The sequence below is a fragment of the Hyperolius riggenbachi genome, chromosome 1 (assembly GCF_040937935.1).
Source record: "Hyperolius riggenbachi isolate aHypRig1 chromosome 1, aHypRig1.pri, whole genome shotgun sequence".
Lineage (NCBI taxonomy): Eukaryota > Metazoa > Chordata > Amphibia > Anura > Hyperoliidae > Hyperolius > Hyperolius riggenbachi.
In genome coordinates, this window is record NC_090646.1 from 261,652,073 (window position 1) to 261,663,925 (window position 11,853).

Genomic DNA, 11,853 nt, shown 5'->3' on the forward strand with positions numbered 1-11,853 from the left:
TGCGTCCAGCGTATCTTTAGCAGATCTTTGATTTTACAGTTTAATGGATTACTAAACTGAGAGATCGACGTCACTTACATTTACATATGCTAATATAAAAACATCATGGATTTCTCAGACTGCCTGTTTTTTTTTTTTTTTCAAAAGTTAACTGTTCCAAGATAAATATGGAGGCTGACTTTGCAGACATCTTTATAAAAATGCCTGGCTTCACTTCTGATATTCTGCTTATGATAACTTCTGGGTTACTCAAGTATGAAGCTGCAAAGCACCTGATGTGCAAACTTGTTTCAGGTGATTGAGTTCATAAATCATAGCGGGAAGATCCCGATCATAACTGCCAGTTGGGGTTGGTCAGCAAATCATAAAGGTTGCTTTTTCCAAATCAGATTTTAGTTGTTTCTTATAGATGTGAACACCATGCACAATCCAATGATTGTCTATAGGTCACTTAGGGTTCCTGTCTTTATTGTTGAAAAACGGGACACATATTGTGCATAATGTTTACCAGTGTCATAGCTAAGAATATGTGGCCCCACTGTGAGTTTTGCATTTTTTGAAACCCCCCTCTGTCCCAAAAGCTCTATACATAAAAATTGATTGGGAGCACCACAACCAGTCAAAGACAGGCGGAGTGTGCAGGAGATAGCAGATTGTTAATGATCACCATTATTCAAAGCACATTATTAACACTATAGCACCAATAAAGAGCCTATACAGTAGTTGGATGAGGGCCCCTCTAGCAGGGGCGTAACAAGAAATCACTGGGCCCCCCTGCGAATATTTGGATGGGCCCCCCCCCCCATAGGTGCCAAATAATCGTAATGGGGCAGCGTTTCACTGTAAATTAATTGTAAAGTGGGCAGCATTTTACCAGACAATCGTAATGTGGGCCAGAAAATCGTAATGTGGGCAGAGTTCACCAGAAAATCGTAATGTGGGCCTTTAGAAAATCATAATGTGGGCAGAGTTCACCAGAAAATCGTAATGTGGGCACCAGTCACCAGAAAATTGTAACGTGGACAGCATTCACCAGACAATCGTAATGTGGGCAGCGTTCACCAGAAAATCATAATGTGGGCAGAGTTCACCAGAAAATCATAATGTGGGCAGAGTTCACCAGAAAATCGTAATGTGGGCACCAGTCACCAGAAAATCGTAACGTGAGCAGCAGTCACCAGAAAATTGTAACGTGGACAGCATTCACCAGACAATTGTAATGTGGGCAGCGTTCACCAGAATATCGTAATGTGGGACAGAAAATCGTAATGTGGGCAGAGTTCACCAGAAAATCGCAATGTGGGCAGCAGTCACCAGAAAATCGCCATGTGGGCAGCAGTCACCAGAAAATCGCCATGTGGGCAGCAGTCACCAGAAAATCGCAATGTGGGCATCAGTCACCAGAAAATCCTAATGTGGGCAGCAGTCACCAGAATATCGTAATGTGGGCAGCAGTCACCAGAAAATCCTAATGTGGGCAGCAGTCACCAGAATATCATAATGTGGGCAGCACACACCAGAAAATCCTAATGTGGGCAGCAGTCACCAGAAAATCCTTATGTGGGCAGCAGTCACCAGAAAATCGCAATGTGGGCAGCAGTCACCAGAAAATCGCAATGTGGGCAACAGTCACCTGAAAATCGCAATGTGGGCAGCAGTCACCAGAAAATCCTAATGTGGGCAGCATACACCAGAAAATCGTAATGTGGGCAGCAGACACCTGAAAATCGTAATGTGGGCAGCAGACACCTGAAAATCGTAATGTGGGCAGCAGGCACCTGAAAATCGTAATGTGGGCAGCAGACACCTGAAAATCGCAATGTGGGCAGCAGACACCTGAAAATCGTAAAGTGGGCAGCAGACACCTGAAAATCGTAATGTGGGCAGCAGACACCTGAAAATCGTAATGTGGGCAGCAGTCACCAGAATATCGTAATGTGGGCAGCAGTCACCAGAAAATCCTAATGTGGGCAGCAGTCACCAGAATATCATAATGTGGGCAGCACACACCAGAAAATCCTAATGTGGGCAGCAGTCACCAGAAAATCCTTATGTGGGCAGCAGTCACCAGAAAATCGCAATGTGGGCAGCAGTCACCAGAAAATCGCAATGTGGGCAACAGTCACCTGAAAATCGCAATGTGGGCAGCAGTCACCAGAAAATCCTAATGTGGGCAGCATACACCAGAAAATCGTAATGTGGGCAGCAGACACCTGAAAATCGTAATGTGGGCAGCAGACACCTGAAAATCGTAATGTGGGCAGCAGACACCTGAAAATCGTAATGTGGGCAGCAGGCACCTGAAAATCGTAATGTGGGCAGCAGACACCTGAAAATCGCAATGTGGGCAGCAGACACCTGAAAATCGTAATGTGGGCAGCAGACACCTGAAAATCGTAATGTGGGCAGCAGACACCTGAAAATCGTAATGTGGGCAGCAGACACCAGAAAATCGTAATATGGGCAGCAGACACCTGAAAATCGTAATGTGGGCAGCAGACACCTGAAAATCATAATGTGGGCAGCAGTGACCAGAAAATCGTAATGTGGGCAGCAGACACCTGAAAATCATAATGTGGGCAGCAGACACCTCAAAATCACAATGTGGGTAGCAGACAGTGACCAGAAAATCGTAATGTGGGCAGCAGACACCTGAAAATCACAATGTGGGTAGCAGTGACCTGAAAATCGTAATATGGGCAGCAGACACCTGAAAATCGTAATGTGGGCAGCAGACACCTGAAAATCCCCCTGCAGTGACGTCAGCGGCGGCGGGATACATACCTTCTTCCTTGCGTTCCATCGCCGCCTTCTCGCTCTAGCGGCTGACGTCACTTCCGCTTCCGGAAGTGACGTCAGCCGCTAGAGCGAGAAGGCGGCGATGGAACGCAAGGAAGAAGGTATGTATCCCGCCGCCGCTGCTGCCCGCTGCCCACACACATTCACTAGCTGGAGGGGGGCGCAGAGGGGAGAGCCCCGAGGTGAGGGAGAGGGGGGAACTTCCCCTCTCCCCGCCGACTGTGGGCAAGGCTTTCCCCTCATGCTGCCACCCCTCCAGCCCCCAAAAAACGGCCCCGAGCGGGCCCCAGGGGGGGGCCGGGCCCCCCCACGGGCGCAGGCGCTGCAGGGCCTATTGCTATGCCCCTGCCCTCTAGTCCAGAGGCCCTGATATGGTCACAACCTCTGCACCAGCTATCGCTATGCCACTAATATTTGGCATTTTCCCCATAGCACCAATGTCGGACATAGTTAGTCATTTGAAAATGTGGCAGCTGCTAGATGATGCTGTTCCTGATGAAATCGGCACAACGCCATGCTGTACAGATCAGAGTGTTAGACTATGTCCAATGTTTGCATCCAGTCATCTCCCCTGCCGCTGTGCCCACCATTTCCCTAGCTGCTCCCCTGCACTTTGCCCGATTGCAGGTGCGTTGCTGCCGGATCTGGTCAAGCACGGCGTCCGCCTATATGGATGATGGATCAAACTGTCAGATAAAGTCTGACAGTTTCATCCTCTCTAGCAGCATACTTTGTAAAAACAAAATTATTCTGATGCTTGTGCAAGGGGGTGGAGTTACAGTGCAAAAGCTGGCATGCCCCACCACTGATGCCAGATCACCTCCTCCACTTTGTGGCAGACTGGAACAGCCTCAAGATCCCTGCCACCGGTCCATTTTCCCAATCACCCATGTCCCCATTTTCCCAATCACCCATGTCCCCATTTTCCCAATCACCCAGACACAGCGGGAGTCTGCACAGTGAGGAAACCGGAGTGCCAATAGGAAACCCACGTAGACATGGGGAGAACATACAAACTCCATGCAGATAGTTCCCTGGCTGAGAGTTGAAACGGGGACCCAGCGCTGCAAGATTGAATTTACGCCCGACCAGATAGAAGTTTTTGACGGGACAAGGAGCTGGATGTGCCTATGAACGGTTGTACAAAACGTGATTGCTGGTTCCTTGTGATCAGCCAAAGCTTCTGGTGAGCAGATAACATAGCTTTTATCATACACGGGAGAGGTCACAGCACGGTGTGTTTGAGGTGTATTTGGCATAGTGGGGAGTGGAGCCACGGTGATCTAAGTATAACAAGATTACGCTATGTTTGCCTCTCTCTGTTTACTTCCGAGTATTTGAACCATTGGAGACTGGAAGACCAGGAGGAATAGGAATAGTACATGCGATTATTGCTGACTATAATCAATTAGCTACAAGATCTGGTGAGCGCAATTGATTGCTTTTCATGTAAGGAAGAACAGCTTTTGGATAAGTGGATGAAAAAAGACTGATGAACTTTAAACTTTATAAACATGAAACACTGTTGAATGTTGAGCGCGACACTACTGTTTTACAAATATATTCTGTAGGGTGGTGATACCAACCCATAGTGTGGCGAACCATTTGTATAGTGTGTTAATTATTGAATTGGTTGGATTGTTGTTGAGAAAAGAGGAGCGCATATACCGCTTAAAATCATCCACACAATTTCTAAACTGATACTTCAGAGCAGGTTCACTCCAGCAAATGTTGCCACTCCAGAGACAATACTCCTTGATCAGTCATCTTGTTGGAGGCAACTCTTTCTGGATCATCTTATAAGTCTGTAAGGAGGGAGGAGAGTACTGACACAACTCATACTGCCTTTTTCCTTCCATTGTAGTGCCTAGGCTTGTAGTTGCCCTTGGGATGACCATGCTGAACTTGAAGATTTAGTCAGTGACGATTCTGGCTAGCATTGAGAAACACAAGTGATAAGTACTCTTAGAAGTTCTAAACTTCCTGTAGTCACCAGAGAAGCAATCCAAGAGGGACTAACTAAATTACAGTGTTGGAACATATATACTAGCGTCCAAAAACATAGAGAATGCTACTGCTGTAACAAGAAGGTAGTACTGAGCTCTTTTTAGTCTTTCTGGCTCTCATATCAGTGCAGTGGTCCCAACTACCGACTGCAAAGATGCTGGAAGTGCCATGTGCACCCAAAAAGTATACCTGGCAAAGCAGCAAAAAGAGGTCACAGTACTCAAGTTAGATTTTCAGCAGAGGCAGTCATTATTGGCGGCCTCGGAAGTTTCATCCATCGTCTGTACAAGTAAATCTATTCTTACTTGTAGCCCAGATATGAAAAATAAGGCACGGTAGTTAGAAAAAGTCTATTCAAGAAAGGGTAAAGGTCTGTCATGGGAAAAGGGGTATTAGCTACTGATTGGAATAAACTCAATCCTTGGTCAAAGTTCCTCTTTAGTGAAGTATATTTAGTAACATCCTTCAGTATTTTTTAATGTGTAAGCATCTGTTTTCAATTATTTATTATATAACTCTGGTTGTATTGAGATTAAATAAATTCTAGTGCCCTAAATTAACTGGTGCAATAGAAAAAATATGTATGTCATATGTAAGTCATTTAAAAATACTGAAGGATGCTCAAATATACTTCATTAAAGAGTAACTTTAACAAAGAATTGAACTTAATTCCAGTCAGTAGCTGATACCCCCTTTCCCACAACAAATCTTTACCTTTTTTCGAATAGATCACCTATTGCTGTTCATCGTGTATGGCTGATATTGTGGTGAAACACCTCCCACAGTGTGATGTCATGACCAAGGCCCCGACAGTCTTCAGTTTGTGAACCTCATTGCATTGTGGGAAATAATGGCTTTTTTTCAACTGTGAAGAAAGCACTATCTCTCTTTGTGCATAGTACTGTCACGTCATACTTACCTCTCGCGTAGTATACTCCTCAATCTCTTTCTCCTCTCTTGCCTTCTGTTTGTCCACTGTGATCGATTGAATTCTCTGCCTTCCATTTTAAAAATTCAAAAAACTTTAAAAATCTATTAAACTGTAATACCGCCCACTTGAGCTAAACATGGAAACATGGACATTACCTTGCACATTAGTTGTCCTTTCAGTTATAACTGACAGCAACTGATATAGTGGAAAATGGCCCCAAGGCTTTCCGTTCTGACAAGATCTTGTCAGAACTGGAAGGAATCATTGTTAGAAGAAAATGGTGAGCTTCTGACAGGAACTGACAGCGAGGTAATTATGTAATATTCATTTGCAGGTACATGTGTTGATTCTAAATAATTTTACTTGATTCAGGTTCACTTTAAATATTAACAAACAAATTAGAGAATGTACTATACTTAGGTACTTAGGATTTTTTTTCCATTTCTGGCTGTAAATGAGTCAGTAAATGCTGCTATAACAGATGCTACTCATCATAATTGTATCCTCGCCATCCTTGCTAGGTAAGAACAAGAGCATTTGCTGTAACAACATTACAGAATTTTACTAATTTATCAAAGCTAATCAATTGTTTTTTTCCTTTTAAATGAAAACGTAATATTCCATGAACTACTCATAGCTTTTATGACCAGTATGTTGTGCTATGAACATTTGGTTAGAAGGTAGAGGGAAGCAGGACAGTAGACACACCTAACGTTAAGCTGGAAATAGTTACCATAATCCTAACTCACTGAAACTTTGTCTAGATTTTCCTGTCACTTCTGTGTGGCTCCGTGTCATAGTGCCAATAGGAAACCCTGACGCATTTTCATTATTTCCATATTCATTCTAACTTTCAAGGACTTCTGTGTATGCCTTCTCCGCTAGTATGCAATTACAATGTATGAGATAATACAAAAAACATGGGATGCAGGAGAAAGGAGTCATTGCCAGATTTTAATTTTACAGATGTTTTCATTCCACTTCAGTAAAGTTTTGTAGGTCTTGTGTTCCATGTTTTTATAACCAGGATAGACAGACACAGGGTAGGGTGGAGTGTGAAGTCTGGGGCATAAAAAATGGGCAAAGCTAAAAATTGAGAGAAATTAAGCATATCAAAGTTTTAGTAACAAACCAGCGCTCGAGAAATTAGCGAAAATTATAAATAGATACAACAGTTTGGCATTGGATGGATTTTCTTATAGACTTTATAAACACTGGAGCCATGTGGGTAACTCTGCAGACAGTTTTTTACAGAAAGAAGAGTCATTATTATTCCACTCGGTTTTGATGGCTTCAAACAGTTGGTGTGTGTGGTGGAGAAAAAATGTTTCCAGCTAGTCTAGTGCTGGGCTTAGACATGAGTCTGGTGGACTTGTTCTCAAGCCACTTCTTGGTGGTCTTTTCAGTGTAGAAGGAACAATATCTTGTTGAAATATATTTTTTTCTTTTAAAACAGTTTCTCAGTTGTGGGAAGCATGCCTACAGTATTCTTTTTTTGTGTGGTAAAATTCTTTTTGTGTGTGTTGCAATGAACCAGTTCAACAGTGCTAGCTATGTAGAAGGCCCCTCACTCCATGGCACCTCTTTCTCCAACCTCACCCCTAGAAGACATGCATTCACTATTATATCTCTCACAAGATCATCAAAAAGAGTACTTGATGCAATATTTTTATCTGTATGCACGGAAAGTGGACCTGAATTCACTCAATCAAAAGTCGTTATTACACATATAGTTGCAAAAGAAGTTCGCCTCGCTGTATCCTGTGTTGTGTTTGTTTAGCCCGAGCAAGCTGCCTTATCAACAGCTGTGAATAGATTGCAGGAGAGCTCTGTCTAGGCAGCTCTCATAAGTAACATAAAGTAAACACCAAGGCTAAAAATCCTTCCAGAGCCCTCTGTAAAAGTGAAACCAAGTTACACTCTAGGTTGTTTTTAGGATTTCCATAAATTGCAATGAATTATTTTTTTCCATAAAGGTTATCATGCTGTGGCTTATCTTTCAGAGCAGAGAGGAGGTTTTGAGTTCCCCTAATAGGGCTTTCTTGAAAGATTAGTTTTTAGGAGTGTTTCCTTTGTCAGATTGATATTCTCAACATACAGGCTCATCTTTCAAATGTCCACACAATAAGAACATCCTCTGAATGCAGGGATGCAAATAAGGAGAATAAACAGCAAATTGTTGCAAACGTGTTGCTTAGTCATATAAAAAGCCTAAAGAGTCTTGATTCTCTTGTATTAAACAGGGTTTTCATAATGAGTTCAAAGTTTCTTCCATTCGGCAAAGATCCGAAGCCAGTCTTCAGAACCAAAACATTAAATCTTCAGCACTATGCCTTGACTGAGCATAATGATGGGCAATTGTCATATACAGTAGTACTTAGCTTCCTTATGTCCTATGCTGGGACAGTTTTCTTTATTTCTTTTTTTTGTAAATTTAATGTTTCTCCAGTGTACCAAGGCAAAGATCAACCACCTTGAATCTGGACTGACAGGCATAGCCGGCCTTTGACCTGAGCGACTGGAGCGGACGCTCAGGGTGCCAGCTTCCAAGGGGGCGCCTATAGCTGGCTACCTATGTTGAGGGCACCTGCTCTTGAGATCCTATACTGGGGGCACCTAAACCTGGCTACCTACCTATACTTACGGTGGTGTCAGTTAAAAATGGCGCACAGCGCCAGGGGGATAAAAAGGGCGCCCCATAGACTTACATTATATAACGCTATTTAGCATTATAAGTGTTAAAAAATGGCGCAGGCAGTGTGCCTTACACTTATAACGCTAAATAGCGTTATAAGTGGTCAAAAATGCAGCGGGGGTCGGGGGAGGAGAGAGAGAGAGAGAGAGGCAGCGGGACGCTGGAGGGCATAGGCATCGGGGGAGGATGTGCAGAGCCATACGTTACCTTGTCCCGGCCGCCGATCGCTCCTTCCCTCCGCTCCTTCACTTCCTCCATTCGTTTACTGTAGTCCTGCAGCCAGCCAATCACCATGTGGCTTCAGTCTCCGCATGGTGATTGGCCAGCTGCAGGACTGAAGCAAACGAATGGAGGAAGTGAAGGAGCGGAGGGAAGGAGCGATCGCCGGCCCAGGACAAGGTAACATATGCCTCTGCATACATCCGATACCTATGCCCTCCAGTGTCCCGCTGCCTCTCTCCTCCAGCCCCCTCCCCGCTGCCTACACTAACAGCCCCCGCTGCCTGTACTACCGACCCCAGCACTCTGCATGGTTTTTCATGGCGCACCGCTCTGCAAAACGGTAAATAGCGTTTTATTTATCGGCAGAACGGTGCGCCATTTTTCTCCCTGCGCCATTTTCGGATGTAAGCACTTACGGTAGTCTGAAGGAATTCTATTGGGGGGACGTCGCAATGCAGCTATAACGCGTGGTGCAAATTGTCGCTGCTGTGCTAGTATTCCAATTGGGGGGGTAACCTAACTTTCCCACTGATTGTTTTTATTAATATTTCTGAAAGGTTTTAGCCTTCCATTTTTAAATGTATTAAGGATAATGCACTCTTTCCATCCATTTTGTGATGTGTCACGGAGATCGGAGCATTTGGCATGATGTGTCACAACTTCAAAAAGGTTGGGAACCACTGTGCTAGGATGCAAATCAGGAGAAAAGGTGAATTGCATATGGGCCTGTGTGTGTGTGCCTGCGTGTGCACACGTGAAGAGGATGAAGGGGGGTACCAAAATCAGGTTTCGCTCAGGGCACTGTGAAACCTAAGGCCGGCCCTGCTGACAGGCCCAGGTCAGGATACCTTCTATAAAACCCTACTGGAACAGCTGATGTGAGTTAAAAACAAAAAGCTACCTAAAGGGAACCTAAACTGAGAAGGAAATGGATTTTTCCTTTTAAAATAATACCAGTTGCCTGACTCTCTTGCTGATCCTGTGTTTCTAATACTTTTAGCCACAGCCCTCAACAAGCATGTAGTTCAGGTGCTCTGACTGAAGTCAGACTGGATTAGCTGCATGCTTGTTTCAGGTGTGTGATTAAGCCACTACTACAGCCAAAGAGATCAGCAGGACTGACAAGCAACTGCTAAAACAAACTAACGGAGGTGCCCAAAGTTATATTCTAATCTCTAAATAGTGCTGTATATGAGTAGATAATTCTTACCTCCATAAAAGAACAAACCACATGGGTAAATATAATGGTTTAATGATGCACATAAGACAATGCATTTCATGAGTGTTAGCCCGCTTCCTCAGGTCAATAACAAGTGCCTAAAAAAGAAACATATAGACATATGTTCTAGTGGCCCACTAAAGTTGAGACTTAGGTCACACTGTGCTATAAAACAACAAATCAATCTTTTAAAATATATTTTACATTAAGATACATATTTATGTGCAACACATCTTCACGGCTCGCAAACAGGTAAATATATACATCCAAGTCCATAAGAATACAATTTCACCACCTGTGTGGCTATGCATTGACCATATATATTAATTTGAAATCATGAATCAACAATACGCACAGTATTGATTTACCATCAGGACCGCAGTGTTAAACCCCCCTAAAGACCAGGCTATTGTTTACTTAATTGGCTACTGCAGCTTTAAGGCCAAGCTGCAGGGCCGCATAACACAGCACACGCGTGATCCCCCCCCCCCTCCTTTTTCCCCCACCAAGAGAGCTCTCTGTTGGTGGGGTCTGATCGCTCCACAGTTTCTTTTCCACAGTCCATTTTTTTTTTATAAATATTTATTTAATTTATTTTTCAATAAATTACTCTTTTTTTTTTATTACATTTCCCCTGCTCCCTCCCTCCCTCCCCCCGCCAGCCAATCAGCGTGATCAGCTGTCAAAGGCTTCAGCCTATGACAGCGGATCACTACCTAGCCTATGGAGGGGACAGCCGTGTCACACGGCTGTCCCAAGTACAGCGCTGCTGCGGATCGCAGCACTGTACATGTAAATAGACGGCGATTACACCGTCTAACAGTCTCCCGAGCCGCGATTGCCGCTCCGAGACTGAAGGCGGGGCGGACCTCCACCCCCTGAGAAGGAGATGCGCGCGCACCCTGCACAGATCTCCTTCAGTAGCCGGCTCCAGGACCTGACGCCAGTGACCAAGCCCATTGGCGTGGGGCGGTCATAGACTAGTTAAAATAAGTATAAGAGTAAGTATAAACATTAAAAAAAAAAAAAAACAACAACTTATATACCAATAGAAGGAGGAAATAGGGTATATTCACATGATATATCAACAAGAATATCTTTATTAATAGGTATAAATAGTACTATTTAGAGTGTGTGTGTACTATGAGATGAATGTTATATGGACCACATATAAATATAGGTTGTTACTAGGTGGATGATATGCTAGGTTGTAATGTGGGGAGACTGTGGTGATATCATAATAGTGTACATGGTTGTCAGTGCTATAGGTGAAGGTGGACATCCATCTTGGCTGGTAACAGCTGTAGAAGCTAGAAGCTGTTTCTGACATTATATCATTGAGTCTCCCCACAGTACAACCTAGCATATCATCGACCAGCTAACAACATATATATTATATTATATATATATATATATATATATATATATATATATATACACACAGCACTATTTAAAGATTATAATATATCTTTGGGTCCCTCCGTTAGTTCATTTTAGCATTAGTTCTACCCTTTGGGGTTCAGTATTAGACACCTCGTGTCACAATAACCCAGAGCGACCGACCAGTACCTGCACAGCAGACCTGGACTACCGAGCGGGAATGGTCAATTTCCCGTAGGCTCTGTGGGTGGTTGCAGAAGTCCAACACACCCTTGTGAGTATAAATCACTACATTATCCTTGGTCATATATCGTAATGATACTGCACCATTAGGCTCCTGGTCTCTCTCATTGCAGAATCTTGGCGGTTGGATGTTCAACCACCAAAAGCCATCTGGAAACTGCCAAGCAACTGGTATTTTTAAATGGAAACATCCATATCCCTCTCAGATAAGGTTCTCTTTAACTATCTCCACCAAAACACTAGAACAGAGCATTGTGCTCTGAACCATGGTTGGCTAACCACTTTTGTATGATCCAGATACAAGGGTTTGACCTGATGTCAGGGAACCCTGGTCACTTGGTCATCACTTATAGTATT

The 11,853-nt window shown here is 43.7% G+C and overlaps 1 long non-coding RNA gene across 1 annotated transcript; it reads right to left on the reverse strand.

The window, feature by feature from the left end:
* Positions 1–6,686: 6,686 nt before the first annotated feature.
* On the reverse strand, positions 6,687–11,637 carry LOC137547856 (uncharacterized). The gene is made up of 3 exons (XR_011026637.1): positions 11,581–11,637; positions 9,865–9,971; positions 6,687–6,823 (listed from the first exon to the last, which is right to left on the reverse strand). It is a non-coding gene; the product is annotated as an uncharacterized lncRNA (long non-coding RNA).
* Positions 11,638–11,853: the final 216 nt, after the last annotated feature.